Source organism: Acanthaster planci, linkage group LG01 (genome assembly GCF_054643075.1).
Source record: "Acanthaster planci isolate LZ-2023a linkage group LG01, COTS_SCS, whole genome shotgun sequence".
NCBI lineage: Eukaryota > Metazoa > Echinodermata > Asteroidea > Valvatida > Acanthasteridae > Acanthaster > Acanthaster planci.
The window spans coordinates 22,614,352-22,640,032 of record NC_141777.1 but is presented as its reverse complement, the minus strand read 5'-3'; the positions used below and the strand labels follow the sequence as shown (position 1 = coordinate 22,640,032).

At 39.8% G+C, this 25,681-nt stretch overlaps 1 long non-coding RNA gene across 1 annotated transcript; it reads right to left on the bottom strand.

The window, feature by feature from the left end:
• Window positions 1-718: 718 nt before the first annotated feature.
• LOC147800547 (uncharacterized) lies at window positions 719-20,256 on the bottom strand. The gene is made up of 2 exons (XR_015427129.1): window positions 11,453-20,256; window positions 719-2,338 (listed from the first exon to the last, which is right to left on the bottom strand). It is a non-coding gene; the product is annotated as an uncharacterized LOC147800547 (long non-coding RNA).
• Between the last annotated feature and the right edge of the window lie 5,425 nt (window positions 20,257-25,681).

The window sequence follows — 25,681 nt, the reverse complement described above, 5'->3', positions numbered from 1 at the left end:
AAAGCTTGGGCCCATATGCGGCAAGGTATGAGACACAGAGAACCCCCCCTGCTTTGTGTTGGTCATTGTCTCGCAGGAATCTTGGGAATTCCTTTCAGACATCTTGGGGGGGATGTGTTAAGTAACATAGTCTGGAATGTGTATAGGGATTGGACATGTTGGGGGGTACCCCTCGGTCTCATTTCTTGCTGGGTATACCTGGGCCTGTCTTATATCAATGGTCGGTCTCTCTTATGTGTCTCTGGGCTGTAGACAGCTGTCTGAGTAGTTTCATTGTGTTGGGGGTGTCAAATGTTTGTGGTTATAACGGAAATGATCTCAAAAAGACCACCTTGGTGCAATGAGCGTAAAAAGTAGGCTCTGTGCAGTGAATTTAATTGATACATGTATGACGCCCTTTGAGCGTTGACAGGAAAAATCGGCCCTGTGCAGCGGAGGGTTAAAAATGGCTGAGCAACATCTGGCAAATTCAGACAATATTCCAGATAAACTGAAGGATGCAGAACCTGCAGGCAACAACAGAAACAACTTGAAAGTCTTGGCCATATTCGCCAATCAGATCAACTGGAGTCGTCTTCCCCAACCAGAGCCTGGTGTATTTTCAGGAGACCTGCTGGAATATCTGGGTTGGAGAATCAGCTTTTATTATGTCCCTATTGTTGAGACAATGTACATGTACACGTTGGTAGAATAATTAGGGAGTCCATGATCTGTCTGCTAATCTGCTCTGATCTGCAGTTCTGTTTTTAATTGCAACCACTTAAATCCAAGCGTTTAACCACGCATGCGCGTGTGACAATGTATGAATATTAATAGACACAATGAATACCTACATGCATACATACATCATATTCCTCCCTCTTTAGCTGAAGTACCCCTGGAATTACAATATAGCATGCGTCTGTATGGAGGTTGGCTCCATTCTGTAAATTATGAAGTACCAAAAAAAAAAAAAAACATTCAAGGAACTACGTGATGTAATAGTTGGTTTTCTCACTAATAGTCCATTCAATTATGTGATAGCCAGTGGAGCTACAGACCTATTGATTTTTTAAAACAATAGCTATTAAGGAACTATGCAACAAGTCGAACTATAGAAATTTTATCAAGAACTCCTTTCTGGCGTGCATGAGTCACTGTGACTGCTTCTACTAATCAAAACAAGGATACATTTAATGATCATACGGACGTTCTGCAACTTAATGGCAGCCGTTTTTGTTTGGGACTACGTACATTTTTATTGGAAGATTTCATTTTGATACAACATCAAACGAGGAAGCATGGATCGCATAATTATGGGTGTACATATGGTATATTTGGCTATTTCTCCCAAACATGTAACTCTTCTCTACTGTCGTCACGGTGTTTGAATTAATCTAACGCCTACAGATGAAAAAACCATGCACCCAAGGTCAAAGGTAAACCTAATAGAGTTTGGCAGTGTGCGCCTGCACAACATCCCGGCCCCTTTAATGACCCTCCATCTTAGGTACATTTACAACATTCAATAAGTAATCAGTCACCTGTGTTACAAACAGCACACTACAAACTTTAACTTGAAACGTCAAACTACTAAACGGCAGCTTCACTATAAGCCAAATCTAAGAACGTTCCAAAAGACACAACTTTGGAACAGGTCGAGTGTAGGTCCCAGTGTAGGTCCAATGTGCGCCTGCATTACACACACGTTTCGGTGTATACAAGTATAGTACTTGTTTCTCGTCTGTACTTTTTTGGTTGTGTTAAAAATACACACACAAGTTGTGCTTGACATACAAAGCCTACTGAGTACATAGTTATGTAAAATCAAGAAATTATTTACGCTGCATTCAACAAAACGGATACAACGTTAGTATTGAAAACGATACCACGTCAACAGATGTTTCACCATGATTACACCAAACTTGCGGTTGCTCAGTATTGAGAAGTTTAATCTTATATAAACAACGATAATACTGTCATCGGTGTTCGGATCCCTTTTAAGAACCCTTCCTTATTGTTTTATGAGGGATTAAATTTACACATAGAGTTCTGTATATACATTTATGCAGATTTATTCATTATTATTTATCCTGAACCCTACGATCGAGTCTATCAAACAGCTCGTACAACTTAAAACGAGCTTGACATGTAGGCGGCCAGGATAACGTTAGTCCTCCCTGACGGTTCGACGAAATCGTCAGTATTCTGCCACTGCACCTCCACCATTTCTTCGTTGACAAAGTTAGTACTCTGAACCTCGGTGTCATCACGCGTCATCATGTCGAGGTATTCAGTCGGGTCCTACAAGTACGAGGTCTTCGCCATATTGGGTCGTTGTCCAAACTTCCCCCAGAAACTGAAGAGAAGGGGAGAAAATGTAACCATTTGTTTTAACACGATTTCAAACAGCCGCGTTGACCTGATTTGAAATGGGGAAGGGGCATTTCAATCGACATGGAAGCCACCGGTCTAATGATCTTCCCTGATGACCCTGAAGTGAAGAAAATACAATTTTGACACAGTAGTCTCTAAAGCAGTTCATGTTGAGGTAGATCCCCAACCACAAGCGGTCGTACGTCAGATTTACACTCGAAACTCAGAACACAACACAACTCCACAGAGTTCTTGTTAGTACGCTGCTATCTTGAGAAGTCCTGGCAACCCACGGGCGCAGCTAGCGCCCAGACCTAAGGTAATGCGCGCCTCTGATTGGTTGCCGCGCGCATGTTTAATGCATGAATTAGACGCGCCTGAATTATTAATGACCCAGACTAAACACAAGTCTGCGCAGCTACCCTGTTTCGCCACATTGCTGACCGTTGGCCTCGACACATCGTAGGTTTCACCTTTTATTTAAAACCGGCCCTCTCCAAACTCCCCGGTGCTTTCGCTTTGAAGGAACTGGCGAAAGGGCACTTTCTTATCTGTTTAATACTTGGGCCAATCAGAAGGTTGTATTGGATCACCTTCCCGACATGCATCATTACAATCGCAATTCCATGAAGCCGGCAGACAGACTGGTCTTTGGTCAATGGTATCAAGAACACAAGAATGACTCCTTCGACTTTCAAAGAGAAATCGTCATATACTGCCGTTCTGACGTCGACATTCTCCGTCGGTGCTGTCTCAGCTTTAGATCTCTTCATGAACATGACTGCCGACGATTCAACCCTCGGTATAGACCCGTTTCGCCATTACATTACAATTGCATCTGCTTGTAATCTCGTGTACAGGACCAAGTATTTGGCTCCAGATACCATCGCTATCATCCATCCCCAGGGATATCCTTCTAACGATCGTCAATCGGTCAAGGCTCTCATGGCCCAGGAGACTGGCCACCACATTGAGCATGTAGCCAACGGCGGTGAGAAAAATATCAGTCCCTATAAGATTGACGGTTACTACAAGTCGAACGGATTGGAAACCGTACTCGAATTTCACGGTTGTCTCCAATACGGTCATACTTGCCTGAATCGGGATACCAAACACCCCTGAACGGCCTCACGATGGAAGAGCTTTACAAGACCATTGACAAACGTCGGTACATCACGGAATATGAGTTTACTTACATCGAAAAATGGGAATGCGAGTTCCATACAGAACTTTTGCAGAACTCAGACATGAAGGCTTTCGTGTCCTCGCTTGAGACTCAGACACCTCTCGTGCCACGCGATGCTTTCTACGGAGGTCGCGCTAATGATACTAGACTGCATTACTTGGCAGGGACTGGTGAAAAGATCAAATACGTTAACTTTACCTCCTTGTACCCCTACGTCAACAAATACGGGCGGTATCCCATCGGCCGTCACACCATTATCACCGAGAATTTTGGCGATGTCAGCGAGTACGAGGGGCTGATTAAATGCAAGGTACTTCCCCCAGAGGCCTGTATCACCCCGTCATTTACTACAAAACATTGGGTCGACTGAGGTTCCCCTTGTGCACCATGTGCGCCGAAACCCTTCAGTAGTTACCGTGTCAACACAGCGAAGAAGAACGCTCCCTGATTGGGTCACTCTGGAGCTGGAGAAGGCGCTAGACGAAGGCTACATGCTCATATCAATATACGAGGTCTGGCATTTTGATGAAGTAGCCCAGTACGATCCTGACTCAAAAGAGGGTGGTCTCTTCGCCGGCTACGTGAATGCTTTCCTCAAGAGGTAGCAAGAAGCGAGCAACTGGCCCTCCTGGTGTAAGACTGACGAGCAGAAACATCAATATATCTTTGACAAGGAAGGGATCCGGCTCGAGTGGGACAAGGTCAAGAAGAACCCCGGATTGAGGGCCAAAGCAAAGCTCAGTGATGCTTAATAGGTAAGCAATACACAGTTTCCGTATGAAACTCTCCTTCAGCATTGATTTATAAATATGCAAGGAGAGCTGTGTCACAACTGCATCATCTTGGTCTTGCTGGAAAACTTATACAGCGTTTTGGTTAGGACTGTGGACAAATTTCTTGTTTTGTTTGAAATCGTGTTAAAACAAATGGTTACATTTTCTCCCCTTCTCTTCAGTTTCTGGGGGAAGTTTGGACAACGACCCAATATGGCGAAGACCTCGTACTTGTAGGACCCGACTGAATACCTCGACATGATGACGCGTGATGACACCGAGGTTCAGAGTACTAACTTTGTCAACGAAGAAATGGTGGAGGTGCAGTGGCAGAATACTGACGATTTCGTCGAACCGTCAGGGAGGACTAACGTTATCCTGGCCGCCTACATGTCAAGCTCGTTTTAAGTTGTATGAGCTGTTTGATAGACTCGATCGTAGGGTTCTGTATTATAACACTGACAGCGTGATTTATGTCAGTCGGAAGGGAGAATGGGAGTCGGGGATTGGCGATTTCCTGGGAGAGCTGACCAATGAAATGGGCTCAGATAACCATATTGTTACGTTAGTGTCGAGTGGGCCCTCGAGCAGTTCAAAAGTTTGAGATACAGGGGCTCTTGATCAATATACGGTTCTTAAAAGTGTCTTGTGTCGGAAGCATTGTTACTTGTTGGCAACGGGCTGTTGCTTCGTTTTATCGCTGCTTTTGGTAACGCGAAAGCTAAATTAGAAACAACTTGAAATTTATTCCTTTATCAGTGACTCCTGACAACCTCAAACTGTATTTTTATATATCACAAAATTGAATCTTGTTCAGTTTTCTCTTTTAATGCTAGATTGATAATGAATGTTAATACAGCATGATGTTAAAAAATCAAAACACTCAATAGCGGAATTAGTTGCCTTTAATGTAAAGTGAATGACACTAGACTAACAACACAAACATCGCAATGGAAACTGCAATGTCAAACATTTGCACTCGATGTAATAAACAGTGACGTGCGTGTAGAGAAGTAACAAATGCGCACACCATGAACACGTACATACATATAATTAGCATGTGAAAGAATCGCGGCTTTTTTGTCGATGGTTATTTCATGCATACAATTGGACTGGCTGGACTAAATAAAACGAAGGGTCCGCGGATGTGTATGTGAATTAAGACATTAACAATAAGACTATTACATCCGAGAGTGTGAGAGTTTGAGTAGTTTTGCCATTTCTGCATGATTGGGGCCAAACAATGTACCTTGTAATTTGTATCAAAGCGGTGAAAAGTTTGCGGCTCAAGTGCAAGGGACTATCGATTGATTTGATACTTTTCTGGTACACTTCATGCTGTTATTTAAAAGAATTCAGAAGCGTTTTTGATTTGTAATCTGCTTTGAGACTTTATTAAGTGTTATTCTATAATGTGGTATGTTTGTGATATAGAGTAGTACATTTGCTTAACCACTGTTTGTAACTTGAATAGTTAGTGAACTTCATTACCTTCATGTGTATCTGCATGAGAGTTTGATGTATGTTGTATTACAGTATACAAATAAAATGTGACATGTGGTCGAACTTCCTACTTTGTGCCAAACGCTTCTTGCTTCTGGCTTGTTTATAAACTATAACAATGTTGAAAAACAAATTATGTTTAACAAATTCATAAATGTCTACAAACTTGAAGTTCAACATTTATGAATTTATTGCATTCATACAAAGTCTAAGTTTCGAATCAAATGCAATATGGGAAAAACGTAAGACCTATGGAACTGCAGTCTAGATGGAAAACAAAAACATGACCTCATCTGAACCTTACAGGGATATTCACACAGTCCAAACACCAGGAACCACTTGCACTATATACTAGATTATTCGTAACTGTTGGCTGATTTGGGGCTGAAATCGATAGGTAAACACTACCGTCGTGTCCTTTATCTCTGCTTCTTTTATGAACAGGGAATATAACGGAATTGTAAGGTGAATGGGTACGGTTTGTAGGTTATCGTGGTCGGGGATGAGGGTCGCTTTCTTAAAACTGCACACTTAATGCACTTGCATGAACTTTGACATGCATAAATAGGGTAAAGTGTTAAGTTCTTAGTAAAAGGAACCAGTTGTTTTGGCACAGCTTGAAAACTGGAGCAATAACGTGCGGAAATTCAGTGTGGAAAAAAAAACGCTCGAATGTCTGACCCTCCTGCTGCATGCTGGACATCTCCAATCGGACTTGTTCTCCAGTTGTTTACAACCATCGATGACTTAGCACCGTGACGTCACGTATTCACCCATTGAGTATACCATTGTAGTATGTTGAGGGGGCTCCGCATAGAGCCGGGGTATCAATTGTCTCTTGACAGACGAACAGATGCCCTGAGACACAGCTGTCTGATTTTGATGATTCTGGCATTTATTCCAACTCTCCCAAAATTTGAGTAGACTTCCAGTCAGTCACAGCAGGTACAGGTAATAAATGATGTGAAAGTGATGAGTGTCCCCCCTGATTCAAGAATTATCCCCTGGCAAACACATAGTGGTGAGTCTCCCCTCGTTACACTCAGGGCGCCATGTCGTTTCGAGTAAATACAATTTACCAACGAGTTCAAGAGTCAAATGTGTACGTGCTTAATACTGAAACTTATTTTTTGCTGAAACCCTCCCGCTACACCATAAAGGCTTTTGTATTTGCACGCAGTGGGGGGTACCCTTTTTGCATCGTAAGTGGGCTCCTGCATAAGTTTGTGTGTACATACGATTCGGTGTATACACATGTAGTACTCGATTCTCATTCGTACTTGTGTGTTAAAAATACACACACAAATTGTGCTTGACACACAAAGCATACCGAGTAAATAGATATGTAAAAGCAAGAAAGTACTTACGCTTAATACAACAAAACGGATGCAACGTTAGCATTGAAAACGATACCACGTCAACAGATGTTTCACCATGATTACACCAAACTTGCGGTTGTTCAGTATTGAGAAATTTAATCTTATATATAAAACAACGATATTACTGTCATCGGTGTTCAGATCCCTTTCAAAACCATTCATTATTATTCGATGAGGGATTAATATATACACACACGGTTCTGTATATACATGTATGCATATTCGTACCTTTACAGAAATCTTACCTTATCCTTTTGGGCTTATATCGATCACACAACCTACCATAGTGGTACCATCCAGTATTTACTGACACCGTCACTATCCCCTCACAAATTTCCTACACCCCTGCAGGAAATGGAATATTCCCGTTCCTCGTTTTATGCTAATGAGGGTCACATGGGACCAAATCCGGTCTTCTGATTTGTCGAGAGCCCGTCAATGAGAGGCAAAATATCCTGGTTAAACGGGCTTCACTACTAACACATCTCGAGTTTTTTCTAGAGGTTTCCTTTTCTCGTATTTCAAATTAATTTTAACAGGTCACGTTCACTCAAGCTTATAGTCTTGTTTCCACCGTTAGGAAACCGCACGAAAAGGCAATAAAATTGTACACATCGGACATTTTCTGGTGAGAGGTTATGTTTACATTGCTCTCACTGCATTTCTTAATAGCGCCCTTTCTTGACAGGTAATGTGAGAACCATGTTATGCACTCATCCATAGACGAGGGATTTCCCACAGTGAATTTGTGCATCATTTCCCCACATTGTGAGGGCACAAATCTTCCCATTGCTCCTTGCTAACTGTATATAGCGGTCAGTGAAGCATTGCCTGTAAGTTGATTCTATTTTCCTCCTTTATTAAGAGATAGCCTATTTCAAGTATAGTTTAGTCGCATTTATGACATTCGGTTTTCATGTCAAGTTTACCTTGTTTACACGTGTATATACCCACATGTTATATAAGGATGCAACAATTATGGACATACCAAGTGATTCACATGTTCATGTAGATAAGTATGGCTATTTTCTACGCTTAAAGATCCGTTAAATAGACATTTCAATAGGTCCACGTGTGTATTAAAGGCTATGTAATCTCAGTATTTATATGTACATGTGTGGGAGGGGCGCTATCTGGTGGGGGGGGGTGCGCATGAACAGACACACCAGAACACCCTGGGCTCGGATCTCTGCTGGTGTTATTGCTATTTAATTTCAGGTACTGTAGCAGACAGGCCAACAACGGAGGCGACGGCAAACATGAGGAATATAAAGAAAAAGAAACACAACTTAAGTTAATTGTTCCTTCTAGGTGAATGGGAAGAATTATACATGTATAATCTGAATGTATTGAAATGGCACAGTTTGACCCTAGAGTGATGAAATTGGAAATGTCTGAAAAAACAGTTTATCTATTCATCCTTCCAAATTATTAATTGCCAAGAAAATTAAATTCACACTGTGGACTTCCTCCTGATGGAAATAACAAAGAGTTCACCCTATTGTCATTATCCAATCCTAAAATTACATGTACATTGGAATAAAGACGATAAATCAATATCCCTCAAGTACTGGGAAGATTACTCTCTAATTACTGTGTAACTTAGAGATAGAATCTAATATAATTGAAGTCCATTCATTCCAAACAATTTCAAAGTTAAAGCAATAATCATCTCCAATAAGCAAGGGATTTACATGTCACTTAATCCTCAAGTACATGTACCCGTCTCATTAATTTACATGTCACAATTTGCCCAACATGTGCCTGTACATGTACATGCATGTAATGTACACTTATGCGAAACCAGTAACTTCCTTCAATCAAATGATCTAAACTACATAACACACATAAGTACTCCACCATAGATCCTACTCAAAGTTTTGGTCTCGGCACCATTAACGTCGATACCGATATATGTATATACACATGTATATGCAAACCAAACTCTGAGCACACTGCTATGAGGCCGCCATTATTTTACCGCTCGAAAGTAACAAAACCACTTGCCCAATTTACCCATAAAATAATGTATTTATACCCTTCCCACGATGTCTACAATTTCTCTACTCCCCTGTAAACCCATTCGATGATTTACAAGAAATTTACAAGCCCAAAAAGAGTGAAATTTACCTATTTAATTTCAGTAGCAGACAGGCCAACAACGGAGGCGACGGCAAACATGAGGAATGCCCCTGCCACCGCATGATGGCGCTGTTACTACACACTAGCATACTCACAATTATATGTACAACATGCGTGGCATCCCTCACACTTATGCTTGTCGGACATCGGTGTACATCGAAACAACATAAATACTGGTTATTAGGATATTCTGTGGAAAGGTTGTTTCTTCCAGTTTATACAATATGTCCGCTGTGTTGCGGACATGGGTTGGTTGCGCAGTTACGATGGGAAGAAAAAAGGTAGTCTATGTATTCGGAGATTTTTGATGTCAGGTTTGTTCATCCTCTTTTCATTTATTCATTTATTTTCCACATAATTGGTTATACATACAGACAGATTAAGGCTACATAAATGTGGACGGAGTCCCTTAAAAGCAAAGCTTGTCGGGAAGGGAACTCCGAGTACATACAAGTAGTTGAACATACGAATTGAATCACATATCACAATAATACACAACAGATTAACAATGGACTACACAAAATGACATAAAATTAGGACTAGTAACCCTGTGAAATAAAAGAGATTAATTAAAACATTGGACTAATTTGTATTCAAGTAACCATCTAATAGCTTGGCCTTATATTTACGTTTGAATAGGGAAGGATTATGAATATTTCGTAATGAGTCATCCACGGTATTCCATAGCTTTGGACCCTCATGCTTGACTGTTTTTTGTGTCAGTGTGGTACGAGCAAAGGACTGATAAAACTGGTTGCACTGTCTAGTACTGTGATTGTGGACATCTTTGGTTTTTATAAACATGGAACAGATCTTTTTAGGTAATTTATTAGTATACTTTAATTGCTGCATGAGGGTCCCAAGTTGAAGTAAGTAAATGTCATTGACTTTAAGAGTCTTATGCATATAAAAAAGGGGATTGCTATGTTCCAAATAATGGCCAGAATTAATAATTCTCAGGGCCCTTTTTTGTAATTTAGTCAATCTGTTCATTAATCCAACACCACAGTTTCCCCAAGCTAATATCCCATATGTTAGATACGGTAAAATTAAGGTATTATACAATTTAAGTAATATGTCCTGGGGAAAAAGAGACCTAAGTTTTCCAATGACGCCAATATTTCTAGAAATAGTACTACTTATATCATGAATTTGTTTTTTCCATGATAGTTTCTCGTCAACATACAGACCTAAAAATTTAACACAATCAGATTTAATAATTTCAATATCGTCAATAAGAACAGAGGGTAGTTCAGGATACTGGTCTTTAGTAAACAATATGTAGTTTGTCTTTTTGATATTAAGTGACAATCTATTGGCTTTAAACCAGCTCGAAATTTTGGTCATTTCACGATTAACTGTTTCATAAAGTTCATTGATATCCGAGTGACTATAAAAAAGGTTACTTTACTTTACTCTTATGATTGGGCGTCCAAAAAAGGTTCCCCCGGTGGTGGGGTTTTCTGTATTTTGGGGAGAAAATACACTTCTTCTTAGGATAGTTCTTGGGATAGTTGTTGTTTCTCATTTCTACAAGTGTGTTGTGAACCATTTGTGGGGTAATATCTTGGTCCAATTCAGTGTATTGACGGGAATCAAGATGGCGATAGCCCACGTTAAGGTAGTCCTGGATGTTCATAATGCTGATATGGGCAAGCTCGAAAGGGTGGCTTCAAAGTATTCTTTTAGTGTTTGCACTAGGTATTGATTTTGGATGCCAGATTGATGAAGGCTTGAAAGGACGGTTTGAGATTTTTTTGTGCATTATGAATGCAATTCTTAGCTTTCGATTAAGACATTTTATCGACCTTAGCGATAAAATTCACTATACTGTAGGAAAAAGGAAACCTGCTTGTGCTGAGTGTAGATTTTGTGTTGAAATTTGAAGGGCACCTGTCGTGTGATAGTAGCGTCTAGGCGAAATGGGGTGGAGCAATGAGCCAGAACGAAGATCCAGAGATTTCCAATCATTGCGGGGGGCAGCCCGCCAAATTCATTGGCCATCCAGCTCCACGGGTTTATTAGGTCAATGCAGGTGAGCTGATCAGCAGCATGCTTCGCCAGCCACTTTCGTCGCAGCTTTGAGCGATCAAACCACGTGGATTTTACCTTACCTTTATAAATCGGTCGTAGTGAAGTTTCTACGAGCGAGACCCTGTATTGTCCGTCAATTGTGGAGGACTTAAAGAGTACGTAACTCATCGCAGAGGCCTACGCAGACGACAGCGTTGGGATTCCACACGACAGGTGACCGCTACCAGGGGGGCAGCCCGCAGAATGCCACGACCACGGCGACGGACATCCGCCCCTGCTCGTCTACAGGACGGCGCTCGGCCCAGTCAGAAAGCTCGGCGGGGATCCCGGGCTCCCGCAGTTGTATGGGAAGCTGCACGCCGGCACACAGCCGCAACGGTGACTCAACGTGGACAGGGAGATGTCAACGACTCCAGTCGCTCGCCACCGTCAGTACCTACAGCGGCGCCGACGGAGGTACCAGCAGCACCTTCACTGGGCGTGGTGGCACAGCCAGGAGTCTGTCAGCCAGGGGATGCTACCACCATGTTCATGGGTCACCAGCCCGTTCGCCCGATGCCGCCAGAACCCGAACTGCAGGATGGCGGCCTACCTCGAACATCTAGCCAGGCCTCACAAGAGTTGAGTGACTTTTCCGACGCAAGTTTCATGCATGCCGTAGATAAGGGACATTCGCCTAATTTGACCGGGACCCCGGGATTGAATCTGGCCGGTGCCATTGGTGGCATGGGGTATGGGGTTTACAAATGTTGCAATAGGGTGTCTCCAAGGCGTTTCGGCTGCCCCCACTCCTATTCCCCGCCTGGGATCTGCATCCTTGTTGGGGGGGGGGGCTAATCTCGCAATCAGTGAAAGAGATGATATGGAAAAACGAGTACATTAATATGTCTCTGCTATTTGCAGATAACGCAACGTCACTGCTTGCAAAGGCTCGTAAAGACCCCGAGGTTGCACTTGTCGTTGAGGGTGATAGGATGTTCCTGCAGCATAGCTTGTCCCCCACCGGCCGCCAGAACAAGCTAGATTCGTGGGACAAGTGGGTCTCTGCATTCCACACTTTTATGGCTATATACCTCATGAAGTTTTCCGATAGGGCCATTGAACTGCTTAAGTACACCGAGATCGTGCGCACAGCCGCAGTACATTTTCCGCGCTATGGGTAGCGATTGTATGACGAACAGTTTTGTCTTCGGCAGGCCACAAACCCGATCAATCATGGGCTGAGTTGGATCCGGAGTTGTGGTTAACGGTGGGGGCGTCTGCCCCATTTTCGTACTCACCAACTCCAATTAACGTACCCGTGTTACTGAAGTAGAGTAGTACGATAACACTGGAGATCGACAGATACTGAGTGAGGGTTTTTCAGTGGGATTTTCCTTTGGTTTCAGTGGGCCTCGGGTTCCGAGCCCCTTCGCTCTGCAACACCAAAACCCCTGATTGTTAGAGAAAAACTTGCTAAAGAAATTCGAGATAAGTCTTGAAGGTTTGCATGGTGAAGAGGTAAAAGAAATCCAAGCCGACCGCATTGCTGGCCCCTTCCCAATGCGCCTACTTAAGAATCTACAATGCTCTCCGATTGGTCTCGTACCTAAGAAAGACCCAGGCTCGTATCGCTTAATTCACCATTTATCATTTCCGCGCGGCACTTCTGTCAGTGACTTTATTAGTCCTGAGCAGTGCAAGGTGAATTACGCATCTTTTAACATGGCAGTACATATGGTCTTGAAGGCGGGGAAGGGTGTATATTTGGCCAAATCTGATATCAAGTCTGCTTTTCGGCTTTTACCAGTTTCCCTGAGCGATCAAGAGTTATTAGGCTTTCAGTTCGAGGACCACTTTTACTATGACAAATGCTTGCCGATGGGGTGCTCCATTTCATGTGCACTCTTTGAAAAGTTCAGCACGTTCCTTGAATCCCATGTGCGTCTCATGACACAGGGCGGCGGTGTCACTCATTATTTGGACGACTTTCTCTTTGTGGCTGCCACAAAAGACGGGTGCCAGGGTTGCTTGAACAATTTTCCAACTGTGTGAAATGCGCTGGGGTCCCTGTCGCTCAAGAGAAAACAGCAGGCCCAACGCAGGTCATTACATACCTTGGGCTCGAAATTGATACAGTTGATAAACAAGTGCGAGTCCCACGTGAGAAAGTGATGGCAATCAGTGGTCAGATCTGCGCTCTGCTTGACAGATCAAAATGCACCCTCATAAAACTACAGTCCCTCATCGGTTCCCTAATCTTTGTATGTAGGGCTGTTGTTCCAGGGCATGCTTTTATCCGGCGTCTTATTGCATTAACACGGGGTGTCAGGCTCCTGCACCAGAGAATCCGCTTAACACGAGGAGCGAAACTTGACCTCCTCATGTGGCTGACATTCCTACGAGAGTTTAATGGGGTTGCTCCTATTTTGGATCAGGAATGGGAATCCGTAAAAAACTCAAGAGCATTCATGCTCTTGAATTTTTTACAGACGCTGCGGCTTCGTTGGGTTATGGGGCATATTTTCAGGGGAAGTGGTTTCAAGGGTGGTGGCCACAGGAGTTATCGCCACCCTCGATTGCATTTCTAGAGCTGTATCCTATTGTCATTGCCGTAATGTGTTGGGGCCCCCTTATGGCCTATCATGAAGTTAAGTTTCGGTCGGACAATTTGACCGTGGTTCAAATGATTAATAATCAGTCGGCCAAGTGTTCCATGTCAATGCATCTTATCCGTTTATTGGTGTTGGAATGTTCGAAGTACAATCTTACTTCACAAGCAGTACACATTCCCGGGGTAAGCAATGAACTGGCTGATGAACCTGCCGAAAAAGCTATTGTACTCGTTCGTCTTTTTTTCTTTTTCCCCTCCTTTTTCAGACAACTGTTTCTACCAGTACTCTTTGGCAGGTAAAAAAATCAGAACGACTTCAAACATGGAGGATAGTTTGATGATTGTCCAAGAATGGTCCTAGAAGAAATTCAGAAAGATGACGTCATCAATTTATTTATTATTGGTTTTTGAATAATTATTTTCCGAGACTCTCCAATCACCATTTTTGGTCATTTAACATAATTCAAAGGTCAACGAAGTTACATCAAAGATTGACCCCAATGCCAACTTGAAAACAAAATGATGACGTCACTACGTCATCGACCGATTTGTTATTGATTTTTGAATATTTGATATTTTTCCCATTCACAATGTCCACAGTTTTCAAGGCACTGTTAGGGTCACTAAGCAATTGTTAATTGTTAGTTAAGTTACACCAAGGAATAACTGTTATAGCAACATGATACCAAAATGATGTCGTCGAGATGACATCATCCTTTCATTTATTATTAATTTTTGGATATTTAATATTTTTCCGTTCAATTTTTATACAGTTTTCAAGGCACTAGTAGGATGATTACTTAGTAATGTTCGATCCTTTAGGAGAGTTATACCAAGGAAACATATGAAAGCATAGATCTTATACAAAACGATTTCATGATGACGTTGTCAGGGGTCACGTGACATGAGATTAAAGTTGTAGCTTTCTATATAGGTTTTGTACACTTTTTCAAAAGTCTTTCTTCGTCACTCTGGTCAATCTGACTTATTTCCTTCAGTGTGCACTTGAAGCCCCGTTAGGTCATCACGTTACATAATATTAAAGCTGCAGTATTTTCCCATACGTTTTGTACACGTTTTTCTACTACGCAATATTATCGATCTTAATGAGAGTAGTCCTGAACTTCGGCTGAGGATTACTTTGAGAACGAAAGAAAAATCGTGTTTTTTGTCTTTTTTCGATTATAAATATACCAAAGAGTCCGAATATCAAATAATATTTCATGATTTTCTTTCAGTTTAAACGCAAATCATTTGACATCATCTTAGAGGAGCAGCTCCTTTGCACAGGTGTTTTCAGCCCATCGACTTTGCTCACATTTCAGCCACTATTTTGAAACTTTGGCGATGTTTGATCACTATGAAAGTAATAGCAAACAAAGACCTTGATACAAAAATTATACTAAATAAATAACGTCATGATGACGTCATCTTGTGATTTATTATTGATTTTTCAATATTTACTTCAGCCCATTGACTTTATATACGTTCTGAACCAACCATTTAGGTAATTTTGAGATGTTTGGTCATCATTAAAGTTACAGCCAACCAAAACCTTGATAAAAACTTTTGGCTTAATCTATGCCGTCATGATAAAGTCATCAACTATTTAGCTGCTTCAGTGTACTGCCGAAGCAGCTATTGCTTCCGTAAAAATTTTTTGGCTTTCTTGGCAATTTTTCAAAAAGGCATTCTTTTTGTTCTTTTTTATTTTTGGTTCTTCTCCTGCTAAAAAGCCCATTTTTGTTTTGTATACGTTTTTGTCGCCGCCACTTTAGTGCTTTTGCAACTTTGGATCTTCATCAAACTTATACCAATGAAGAACCCTTATGCTCAGTTGGTCTTAGAAGCATGACCTCACGATGACCTTTGAAGTGAGTTATTACTGATTTTTCTTTTTTTTGAGGCACTGTTTTGGTAACTTAGCAGTATTTGATCGTTATCAAAGTTGCACCAAGCACTCACCTTAAAGTTTCGACAATACGTGAATATTTACGTCATGTTGACGTCATCATGTGATTTACTATTGATTTTTCAATATTCATTTCAGCCCATTGATTTTGAACACGTTTTCCAGGCACTATTTTGGTAACTTAGCAATATCTGATTGTCATCAAAGTTACACCCATAAATACGACGTCATCAAGTGATTTATAAATACATTTTCAATATTCAGTCAGGTAAAATGTTCTTCAAATCATATACTGATCTAGTCACCGTGGACATCAGTTTTTTCATAACGACATTATGGTAAAGTCAAATTTTATTAATTTTGCCTGGATTGTACTCTTTGTTTGCTTAAAAAATATGGCTGACACCTGATGTGCGTGGGGACGTTTAAGTGTTCTTTCGTTTTATACCGTTGGTACGTGCGTTTGATCGTTGACGATCATTATCCAATCAAAATTCAGGAAATACAATAGAGACCTCCTATTCAGAACGTGTCCAATCCAGTATGCGCGTTACGAAGTGGAATGTTGTATATTTAATGAACTTTCACAGAACTGAGAAAGTTCTGAGCCCAGCATAAAAAAAAATGAGTGTACAATGTTTTAGCCGCTTAGAAGTGCACACAGTCTTGTGCATTTTCCAGTTGCGGCCTATACTAATGGCCTAGTGTGTTCCGTGCAGCTTCAGTATTAGGGCATGAAGCATGCAAGTCACGTAGAGGGAGCTAAGTAATGACGTCATTGGTCGTATTACATAAACAATGGCGTGAGCTATGCGGGATATTTAAGAGGAAAGGCAAGAGCACGCGGCATGACAACCCATGTTGAAGATTGCAGCCCACAGAGGTGTGATTTTCAGTGTAGGCCTTTCAGAATTGAATCCCATTTTAGCTTTTCATTCATTGAGCTTTCTACTGCACTTTGATTTTTATTGTTCCGTTTTCCCCTGGCGTCAGCCAGGATGAAAAACCGGCCTTCCTTTGGAATTCGTTAGGCAATTTGTGCCGGGTGTTTCTGTGAAGCTGCACTTTTAGTTTGCCTTTCCCAGTTCCCTCGCTGTACAATCTTCTACAAAAAAATAGTACTTGGAAGCACATATTAGTGACTTTTCCTCTATGTTTTCTTGGGCCATAAGGAATGTTTCCTCCTGTTATATTAGCCAACCTTTGACACCAAAATACAAAATTGCCCCCTTAAAAACCCACCACGGCTTTGATCATAATACATTCCTACCCCCTTGTAACTATACGACCAACTATTTATACATTCAAAAAAACATTATTGTACTTTATTGGTCGTTGAATTTCATGCAATTTAGGAATCCCTCAAATTTGGGCGGATAAAAGGAGAGGCTCAATTCAAAAGGTTTTAAAAGTTGCCAATTGCAACGTCTGTTTGTCGACATCCTTTTTTCAAGCTGTGAATTCCTTTTCCTTAAAACCTTGAACCGTCGATGTTCATTGATATTAAGATGCACCGTTCTCCTCGTCATTCGTTTATTAATGAACCGTCGATTGGACGGCCACTACGGGAAAACGACGATTAGTTTCTTTGCTTTAATTCTTTGTGATATTCTAAATTACTTTACAGCATTTACAGAAGTAAAGTATAATATTAAAGAAAAGAAACCAAGATGCTGAAATAAAGTTAATTTATATAAGTTTGTTTTGTAGTCTTTACTTTCAAATTTCAAATTCACAGACTGAATCATTGTGCTTGCCGGATCCTATGAAAAGTTAAACCCCTTTATAGGAAGAATAATATGCATTGCTACATTAAATATATCAAAGAAATGTTTGAAATTATGCCCCAAATACACATTGCTGATTGCTTGATTGTATATTAATATATATTAAGACGTTGCTTTAGAATTTGGTGCCACACCTTTTAAACAGTACCACTTTCTAGCCGGGGGGCAAAAAAAGAGGAAGTACCTTTACAAACGGGACCAAAAGACGGAACGTACAGTTTTAGGGAAAACATTACCCCGGACCCAAAACCTGAACAAGCTACTGCACGTCTTCAATTATGGGCCTGACGCAAGTTCAGACTGTATGGCAACTTTACAATATGTAAATGAAATGAATTCGACAAAGCATAAGCACTACGTTTGACACAGAACTCAAAATCAACTGTGCCACAGCAGCGTGTTTGCAACGTAAAGATGCAACACATTAAGACTTTGCTCATAGTTTTTTTCCTGCTTCAAACGACGATTCCACTCAGTATCTGGGACATGTGCTCAACATGCGTGATATGTGCCGCTATTAAGAAACTGTCAACGCTTTCCTGTTGCATGCATTATTACTGCATTTGAGTCTCACGTAAATTGAATATGTATACATGTGTATGCCTAATCAATTCAAGCACTAACATTTGATTGGACTGGTATACTACTGAATGGTTCAGTTGTTTTCGGTTGCTTTCGATTAGACAGCGCACGTCGTACATATCTATATGTGTTTTGAACCGTCCTAAACGAAAGAACTCCAGTAAGTCGTGAACCCCAAACACGACAGGTGAAGAAGTCAATGACATCACCGGACCCTTAACTTACAGACCTTACACAGTGTAAGCCAGTTGAGGGTAATAGTGGTTTCAGAGTGTTTATCATAGAGTACAGCTTTCTAGTCACAGTTACAAAAGTGAAATTCAGTTTTTGCACCAAAAAGTCCAGGATAGTGCAAAAGATGTCACCTATAGTGGTCCTGCACTCTCTTTCTTAAATTTTGTACACGGAAAATCTTAAATGTGCAATCAATTATTGTGATGTTAGATATAATTAAAGAATTTTGTTTTTTTAGAGTGTTAATGCATATTTATGAATATGCAAATGAAAGTGGACTTAGCAAAACAATGTCGATAGAAAATACACCCTTTAAGGCTCTATGTCTCCTGAAGTACATATCCGATCTGGTTTAAATCTTGCAGGTATCTTAAGAACAGAGTGCTTTAGAGGTATCTTGACCTCGTGCGGTGATGACGTCATCAGGAGACAAGTAATGTGACATTAAAAAGGCACTCTTTCAGGCCCTGTATCTCCTGAAGTAGCTGTCCTATCGGGTTCTAATCTTGTAGATATCTTGAAAAGGGAGTGCTTTAGAGGAAAATTGAAAATTGACCTCATGTGATAATGACATTAGAGGTGCACTCCTTAAGGCCCTATATCTCCTGAAGCATATGTTCTTTCTGGTTGAAACTTTGCAGATAACTTGAAATGGAGGTTTTATAAACGAAAAATGACTTGATGTGATGATGACTTAGTTGTGCAAAAGTACAAAAGAATGCGAAAAAGCCCTCTGTTCTGTTGTCAAACAGACAAATCAGCTCTTTTTTTCTTTTTTCTTTCTCCTTATTCAGTCAATTTTTTTCTGGCATAGCACTTTGGCAGTTACGAAAATCAGACAGACTTCAAACTCGGCAGGTAGTTGAACAATTATCCAAGGACGGTCCTATACGAAATTCACAATGATAACTTAATTGATTTTTGATTAAGTAATTTTTCCCATAGATTTTGTACACAGATTCACGAGGTTTTCGGACTGTGGCATATCAGGCTATGAGGGCGTTATTGCACAATAACGGTAACACCTGCCTGGGGTTCTTAATTTTCAACAAACTGTCCTATATTGAACCATAGATTGCATTAAGACTGTACCTTAGCTTCAATTTTTCGCTATAGGGTTTGTACACACAATTGCTTGAGAAGTTCTCAACTTCCGAGTCGACCGAGAATTATTACCAGAACGAAAGAGAGACCAGACTAAATTTTCACTGACGTTCGATTGCAAAAATACCCAAGAGTCATATTTTCAAACAAATGTTTTATATTTTTTCCAGTTTAGACAAAAATCACGTGGCATGGCATTAAAGGAGCAGTTTTCCTGCACATGTGTTTCTAGCCCGTTGACTTTGTACACGTTTCCGAGCCACAATTTTGGTACGTTTGCAATGTTTGATCGTTCCCAAAGTGATAGCCAACAAAGGCCTTGATGCAAGATTTATTGCGAAAGGATGAGGCCATCACCTTATTTTATATTGATTTTTGAATATTTAATTTTTCCTCATAGGTTTTGTAGACTTTTTTCACTCAACACAAGTGAACGAGTAGTCTTTAACTTCGGCTCAAGATATACTATAAGAACAAAAGAGAAATCGGGTACTTTACGCTCTCTTACTGATTTGAAATACGCATAAGAGTAAAGATGTTTGATCATTGCCAAAGTGATAGCCAACAAAGACCCTGATGCAAGATTTATTGTAAAGGGATGACCTCATGATGACGTCCTCATCTTATTTTATATCATTTTTACAATATTTAATTTTTCCCCTTTAAGTTTTGTACATGTTTTTCTAATAAACACAAGTGAACCAGTAGTCCTTTACTTCAGCGCAAGATTACTTTAACGAAAGAGAAGTCGGGTACTTTATGCTCTGTTATTTGATTTGAAGGACACCTAAGAAGCCGAATATGAAGTAATATTTCATAAAAAATGTTCAGTTTAAGCACAAATCACGTGACATGAAGTAAAAGGAGAAGTGTTTCTGCAAACGAGTGTACGTCCCATTTGCACACAGATTTCAAGGAACGATATTAGTCACAAAATGAAGTTCGATCTTTATGTCAGTTGCATCAAGGATAGACCCAAGCTAACACATGAAGTAGGTATTTTGATTGCAATGATGACGTCATTAGTTTGTGTATTATTGATTTTTGAATAATTAATATCTGCCCTTAGACTTTGCACACGTTTTTCCTCCAAAGACTTTGCGCATAGATTTCAAAGTTTATTTTTCCATCTGAGAAATAATATATACGCATGGAACTTACACTGAAGGAAGATCGTGAAGCAAAGAGGGGCCTCAGAACTAGTTCAATGTTGTAACGATATATCATGTGACATGTCACGTGGCATTAAAGGTGCAATCTTTAAAGCACTATAACTTCTAAAGTACATGTCTGATTGTGTTGAAACTTTGCATATAACTTTAAAGCAAAGTGTTCTAGAGGAGAGGTGACCTCATGTTTTGATGATAACATCACTTAACTAGTCACGTGACTTTAAGGGTGCACTCTTTAATGGCCCGTTTTTCTTGAAATACAATGAAATAGGGTTGAAACCATTTTAAAAGTTCTTTATCTCCTGAAATACACGTCCAATCGTGTTGTAACTTTGCATGTAACTGGAAAACGAAGTATTTTACAGCAATATTGATCTCATGTGATGATGATGACATCCTGTGACAGGTCACGTGCCATTAAAAGTTATCCATTGCATTTACGTCTGATCAGGATGGATTGTGCAACCTTTAAAAGATATTTTCTCTTTTTTTCATTATACTTGCATCGAGGATGGACTCAAATGGTGACATGATACAGTAGAAATGATGTCATGATGACATCGATGAATTTATTAATGATTTTGGTTTTTCTTTCAAACTGACTTCCTACACAGATATATAGCCAATATTTTGGCTAATCAGCTGTATTCCATGAAACTGTAACATCATGTCAAATTCATTTTGTAAATATTCTTCTTTTATAATACGATTTGACTAAAACAGCCAACTCAGCCTGTGTTTGTTCACAAACACCACATCTATTTTTTTTCTTCTCCTTTTTCAGCCTCTTTTTTGTGACATGGGACTTTGATAGTTTTATTCATCTAAATGATTTTAAAATTAGTAGACTTTTTGATATTCATATCAAGTAGGTCCTAGAAGAAATTCGTCATGATGTCATCTCGTGATTTATTATTGAATTTTTAATGTTTAATTTTTTTCCCATAGGTTTGTACACGTTTTTCTACTAAATTATCGTTTTACTTCAATACTGCTATTGTTCAGAAGATCTGATTGACTTCATACTTACCAAACCTTCCGATAGTTAATTAAGGATAGTCCGAAACCATAGTTGTCATGATGAAGTCATCATGTGACATTTTCAAATTTTAAATTTTGCACACACATTTAGGTCTTTTACATGTTTTTCAACATGAAGAATGTTTTGGCACTGTTATCGATAGACTGAGTTCGTGTTAGGGGCACACAACAAGGCCACAAGCTAGAAAGGGTTCCTGTACAAGTTCTCATAATGACGTCATCAGCTGGCAAGTCACGTGAAATTAAGGGGACACTCTTTAAAGTGCTATATCTCGTGAATAACATGCTCAATAGGATTGAAACTCAAGGGGTAGGGTTTAAGACCAGAATGGACATCATGTCATTATGACGTCATCTTGGGAGAGGTCACGTGACATTAAAAGTGCATGTTTTCGCAGATAGCTAGAAAGGTAAGGGTTGGCGATGGAAATTGACTTCTGATGCTGGTATCGTTAGATGCATGTTTTTTTCTACCCACGACTTTAGCCCCTTAGCAGCTTTGGATGTTCATCAAACTTATGTCAATGAACAACCCTTATGCATGGACGGTCCTAGAAGAATGACGTCATTAACCAATAAAATGAATTTATTATTGATTTTTCAATATTTATTTCGGCCTGTTAACTTTCTACACGTTTTTAAAGCATCATTTTGGTTACTCAGCTACCTTTGATCGTCGTCAAAGTTACACCAGGGAAAGACGTTTGGGCAAAAATGATACTAAAATAATTACCTTATGATGACGTTATCAAGTGATTTATTATTAAATATTTAAATATTTATTATTGTTGTTTAAAATGATGATAGGTATTAAGTTTTTGTAGCGGTATTAGTCTGTTGGTGTTAGTGCTGGGATGAAGCCGTACTTATGTCTTGAAAAGGAAGTGCTTACGGCAAATATTGAGCTCATTTAATAATGACGTCATCAAACAATAAGTCATATGACATTAAAGGGGCACTTTTTAAAACGCTAAATCTTCAGAAGTATATGTCCAAAGGTTCAAACCGTGCAGATATATTAAAACTGAAGTGATTGAGACGAATATTGACCTTATATGATTATGACGTCATCAAGTAAGAAGTCACGTGACATTAAAGGGCACTGTTTAATACGCTACATCTCCTGAAGTATACGTTTAATTGGGTTCAAACCTTGCAGATATCTTGGAAAGGAAGTGCTTTAAGCAAACATTGACCTCATGTGACATTAAAGGTGCATCCTTTAAAAAGTACTATATCTCTTGAAGTGCAAGTCTGATTGGGAAGTGTTATAGACGAAATCGACCTTATGTGATGATGACGTCATCAGATAATCATGTCACTTGACATTAAATGGGAACTCTCCTGGGCGCTATGTCTCTTGAAGTGTATGTATGATTGGGTTCCAAACTTGGACCTTTATGGAAATGATTAAATCGTTTCAACAAAAGGTTTATGCTTAAGATTAATTGGTCAAATTTCAAAAGGCGCAGCCATCTGTTCTGTTGGCAACAGTAAGATAAGCTATAGTTTTCCTTTTAGCTTTTTCGCAACTTTGCGAAAAAGGTATTCTCTTTGTTCTGTTTTTTCCTATTCTGTATCTTCTGATCAAAAGCCAATTTGTTTTGTTAACGTTTCTTCAGCAAACAACTTTAGCCTCTTATAAACTTGGGATATTCATCAAACTGGCACCAATGAAGGACGCTTAAGTATGGATGGTTCTAAAAAAATGACTCATGATAACGTCATCAATTGCTTTTTGACTGATTTTTAAATGTTTATTTCTGCCCGTTGACTTCCTAAGCGTTTTTCGAGGCACAATTTTGGTAACTTGGCGATCTCCAATCGTCATCAAAGTCTCAGCTGGCACACACCCTGATGCAAGATAGGTTCCTAGTTTATGACGTCATAATGATTTCATCTCCTTATTTGATATTGATTTTTGAATTTGTCCCTATCGGTTTTGTACACATTTTTCTACTTAACACTAGTGAACAACTACCCCTTAACTTCCGCGCAAGATTACTATGAGAAGGAAAGTGAAATTGTTTGCTCTACACTCTGTTATTCGGTTTGAAATGTACCTAAGGATCCGAATATTAATGAAGTAATATTTTATAAACATTGTTCGGTTAAAGCGCAAATCACGTCACATGAACTTAAAGGAGCAGTGTTTCTTCAACGGGTTTATAGCCCATTGACTTTGCACACGTTTTCGAGCCATAAGTTTGGTAACTTTGCAATGTTTGATCGTTCCCAAAGTGATGGCAAACAGAGACCCCTATACAAGATTTATTGAAAATGGATGACATCATGGTGACGTAGTCACCTTATTTTAGATTGATTTTTGAATATTTTATTTTCCCCATAGGTTTTGTACACGTTTTTTGATTTGGCATTGAATCTGTAAACTTCAAAGCATTACGTCTCCTAAAGGACATGCCTTATTTGGTTTAAATTTAAATTTGCAGATAACTAAAAACGGATGGTGAATGTTGACGTCCTGTACTGATGACACATTGGGGGATAAGTCACGTGACATTCAAGGTGCATTCTTTCTCCTGAAGCCCATGTCTGATCAGATTCAAATTTGGTAGATATCTTCAAAAGGGAGTGATTTAGAGGAATATTGACCTTATATGATAATGGTGTCATCATCAAACAAGTCTCTTGACAAAAAACTGCACTCTTTTAAGCCTTTTATCTCCTGAAATACATGTTTGATCTATTTCGAACCTTGCAGATATCTTAGAAGGAGAGAGCTTTAGACAAAAACTGATCCGATGTAAGATGACGTTATCGGCTGACAAGTCACGTGATATTAAAGGGGCACTCTTCAAAGCACTACATCTGCTAGAAGTTCATGTCCAATTGGCTTGAAACTTTGTGTATAGCTCGAAGAGGAAGGGTTTTAGACCAAGGTTGACCTTATGTGATTATGACGTCATCGGGAGACAAGTCACGTGATAATAAAGGGCCTTTTTTAAGTCCAAAATCTTCTGAAGTACATGCCCCATTCGAATGTACCTCGCAGATAGTTAAAAGGGAAAGGTTTCGAGATGGAAAATTATTTCATCTGATGGTCGTATAATTATACGATAAGTCATGTGGCATGTATCGAAATGACATGGATTGTAAAGTTGTCATTGCTTTATGTCCATTTCGGACTATTATGTAACAATTTTATTCACTCATTTTTTGGTGAAAACCTTTTAAACCGAAGCAACTCCCTGCTTGTCCACAACCACGGTCTTCTTTCGTTAAACTTATACATCTACTGACTTGTAATAATAGATGGTAAAATGAGCTCTTGAAGGACATGTGCACTGCATGACCTGTTTCATAAAATCACTCTTTCTTCTGCTTCAGTCATTCCGTAGTAACTCTTGTTTTCGTTAAATTCAGCCATCTAATTTCAACTATTTCTTCTAATACAGAAGTGATAAGTTGAAGTAGGCCTACTGGCTTAGAAGAGATTATCCTGAGCTCTGCTCCCACAAACCTTTCTGGAAAAACAACTGTGAGATTGTCATCTCCTCCACATTATCATTTAGAAGTGTGGCCAAAAATGTGGACACTTAAGAGGATGATTTATAAACCGTCACGTCTGAGTTGGAAACTGGTACAAATGCTCCCACCTCTTTGTACGCTGTTGCAGGACAGGGTGACTCTGTACTTAATGATTTTTGATGGACAGCGGGTTCCAATTTGCAGCGCTCTTCAGCGTTGTTTTTTCAAGAAAGCACAAAGCATTTAGATTTCATAGCTTTCCAGTTCTTTAGAGTTGTTTCCTTTACCATTGCATAACCGCGTTATATTCATAAAAACAGCATTCCATCTAAAGTAAATGTGCTCTTTTGATAATAAATTTAATTAATCAAGTGAGATTAATCTTTGGGGATTTT